The following is a 3,878-nucleotide window of genomic DNA, read 5'->3' on the forward strand; positions in this document are numbered from 1 at the left end:
CCGGAGCCCGGGGAGCCGCGCCGCGCCGGCCACGCGTGGCCACGGCCACGGGTTCATGGGCTCGTGGGCTGCGGGATCGGGAGAGAGCAGGGGCCGGACTCGCCCGGGACCCACCCCCACCACTGGCGTCTAGGTCCTTGCAGGGGCAAACAGGGTGGGCACTCATCGCTGTGATGTGTGTGGTGTAAAGAGCTGTCCCTGTGTGCCTCGCGTGGATTTCCATGGAGAACGGGGAATCTGGCGACAATCCGTCCCGGTGGGGTGGGGGCGAGACGCTGGGAAGCCTGGAGGTGCGTTTTGGGATGGAGGAGATCCTTCCTGGTGCTGTAGGAAAGAGGTCCCCTACCGAGGTTCATGCCTGGCTCTGGAGGGTAGAGATGCTGCAGGGACAAGTGGAGGACCCCGGGCCACTCCCAAACCAGTGTCAGCTCTGGAGATGACTGCCTCCCTCCCCAGAGGTGCCCCAGGCCAGGCCAGGGCACAGAACAGTGACAGGGAGGGGACACTTTCTTGCCTGCTCTTGCCCTACTTTCTGCAGAGCCCTCAGCCCCAGCTCGTTCATTGCCTTTCCAGCATCCAGGCACCTCTCTGTTCTCCCCAATTACTTTTCCAACCCTTCCAAACTTTTGGTGCTTGCAGCACCCCAGGTGGCTGCCAAAGCAGCTTCCTGTGCCAAGCATCCAGCTGGAGCATCCAAGCCTCTCTTTCTGCAGGCTGGACTCTATTTAATTCCTCCTCAGACTGCAACTATTGCACAACTCCAAGATGCCTCCTCGCTCTGCCCTGCTGCCCCCCCCCCAGCCCCTGTGGGGTGCCCTCAATGAGGCAGCGACCCACATGGCACAGGGTGAGCCTGCTCCTCACCTATCCTGCCCTCTTCTCTGGTCTATCCTGAGTCATTTCTGACATGGCTCTTGCCAGTGCCCAGGCTAATCTTTTCAGTACCCATGCCTTGGAGTGCTCTTCCTCCATGGATGTAGCTGTTTCCTTGCCGTGTAGGTGATGGATTTATTTTCTCTGTGCTCAGCACTGAATTCCTCCTCCACTTGAAGGCCAAGATCATTAGCATGATGAGTTCCTTTCCATAGCCCTCTACACAGTGCCAGGTCTTATGCTGGAGCAGCAGTGGATATTGTCCTGTTGCTACTTTCTCCCTCCTCCCTGGCACTTCTGAAGGCTCTCTCTCCTGTCTGCTGCGGGGGCTCCGGCACTGGCTGCTCCGAGCTGGGAACCCCTCGGGTTTGTTATGCCACTTTGTCTCCTAACTTTTAACCGGTTATTCATTCCCCAGCTGCTTTTCAAACTTCCCTTCTCGGCAACAGGCTCAGCCTTATTTACCAAACAATCAGGTTTATTGCTGTTTCTCCCCATTCTTTGTTACCATTTCTATCTGTTTTCCCCATTAAACTCAGGACGTTGTGGTTTTCCGGACCCCCCGTAGAGCCCTTTTGGGGAAGTTGGCTATCCTCCATTCCTATTTACAAAGACCGATTCACACAGGAGGCTAAACTACAGCTCCTGAAATAGCCATTTCATATTTAACTTCTTCTAAAAGCCTCCCCTAAATCCCATCTTTTCTCACTGCCTGTTTCTGTGCACTCGATCAAGCTGTTTTGCAACCAGGGCATCCAGGCCCCCATAAGACTGGGAGATTTTCTGTGAGATGATGGTAACAGTATCCAGTGCAGGAGGGTCTTTGGTGTAGGGGGTCATACCATTTTCTTCTCCTTCCATTCTCTTCTCCTGCAGATTGCAAGCCCCCAGACAGCCACCTTTGGTGATTTTTATTTGTTTATAATCAGCAACCTGTGCCTAGAAATTCCCTTTGTCCTGCTTTGTTGTTTTATGTCGATGCTGGGGAGTTCACCTTGGAGAGGAATTCGGGATGGGATCTGGGGGTTATAGGGGGTCACAGCCCTTACATGGGTGACTGGTAGAAACAAGCCACCATATGCCTACCCCACCCTGATGGGGAGGACTTACTTCTACCACCTGTCCCTAAAACTCCTCACACAGATCCCTCTCTTCTGGCGGTTGCCACGGTCCAAATATCCCAGTCCCTTTTCCAAGACAGGCATCACATCCCAGGAGATCGAGGATGGATGGTGGTGGGCTCAAAACAGGAGAACCCAGAGGGGCTGCAGGGTTGGCCAGTGCCGGTCCCTGAGGAGATCCAGCCCCCTGGCATGTGTCCACCCTCTGCCTTGATGGAGGTGCAGGTGTGAAGAGGAGGAAAGCGGGCCCTGCCTTATTGGAGCTGCTCGTAAACAAAGCCACTTGAGTGGAGAGGATTCAGAGAGCCCAACAGCCGCAGGAAACTATAATTACGTTTAAATATTGTTAGCATCATTATCTTTTATCCGCCATCAGATTAAAACAATTATGGCATTTTCAGGAATCGTCCTTGGCATTCTCTTGACCGACGTTATCTGTCAGGCAGGAAATGTGATTTTCACTTGGAGAGGTGCCAGCCACTGTGTGGCCGGTCCTGCAGCCCCTGCGGTGGGAGAAGCCAGCAGCCAGGGTGAATTCCCATTTTATGGAGAAGCCCACATTCATCCCATTCCCTGTGGTCAGGCATCAGTCACTCCATCCTCGTCCCCATATTACTCTGAATTTCCACCGATTTGCCTTGGGATTGCCAAACGGTGGCGAGGGGAGGCAGCGGTGGGGACACCAGGCTGTGCCATCACCTCTGCCGGTGGCTGTGGCAGCGTGCCGGAGCGGGTGGCCTTGGCAAACACAGCTCCGTGCCTGAAAGCTGTGGTGAGCAATTTACCCGAGGAACTCATTTCAGGAGATCTAGTCTAAGTTAATTAAAGATGGCTGGCTGGGGTCATCGCCTTGGCAACAATTAAGGGCAGGAAAGACGCCTCATTAGTAATAGTTTTTAACAAAAACCATAATTTTTCATATCAAGACAATCCTGGGCGCATAAGACGGGGAGCTGAAGGATGCTTTCTATCATCTGGCTTTCTCTATCCCCACCCTGTCTGTGGGTTAGCTCACAAGGAAGGACTGAGAGATGAGAAAACAGGATTGAAAGGAAAAACCCCTTTGCAGATCTGTGTGCTGGCTAGGGTCTGGTGCCCTGTGGCCAGTGCCTGGGCAGCAGCACCAGAGCTGAGGAGAAAGGGGCACGTGGATAACAGGGGTTATGCCTGGAGGGCAGCAGGTGAAATCCAGTTTCTTGGAAAAGGGAGAAGCCACAAACTGGCCATTGCTGCTGTGCAGGGGCTGCCTGCATATTCTGACCCAGGGAACATCATGCCAGGCTGCCACCCCCAGCCACCGGCGATGGGGTTATTCCTCCAGCTGTGCCTTTGTTTTTTAATTTCCCCCTTGTACTCCAGAAATCTTAATGCCGCTGCCTACTAATGCCAGGCTGGGCAGAGCAGCTTTATTTTCTACTTAATTAACTGTCATCCAGTGATTGATCAATTAATGATGGAGCCATCATGGTAATGCTCTGGGAGCTGGTGCGCCGGGGCCAGGCCGAGTCATGTGCTCGCCTTCCCGCTCCTACCTGCTCCGGCACCCGGCATGCTCCCCCCGGCACCAGGGCTGTGCCGACTTCTCTCCTGACAGCAAAGGACACTGTGACAGATGGAAAATCCCTTGCTCCCAGGAAATTTGGCCATTTACAGGGCAGCTGCATGAGGGAGTGGGGACGAGCGACTGGGGGCAGAAATGATGCTCCTGCCCTGCCATCCCTGACTGGTGTCTGGGGGTGGCAGAGGGGCCACTTCCCTGCTGGACACAGTGCCTGCTCCTGTGTTAAGCTCTAGCTCAAGTTTTTCTGCAGCTTCCCCTTGCCTTAATGGCATTTTGGCTGATTTTGACCGCCTGGGTGATGCTCTCACCTCTGACCAAAAGGA

Source organism: Geospiza fortis, unplaced genomic scaffold (genome assembly GCF_000277835.1).
Source record: "Geospiza fortis unplaced genomic scaffold, GeoFor_1.0 scaffold171, whole genome shotgun sequence".
Classification (NCBI taxonomy): Eukaryota; Metazoa; Chordata; class Aves; order Passeriformes; family Thraupidae; genus Geospiza; species Geospiza fortis.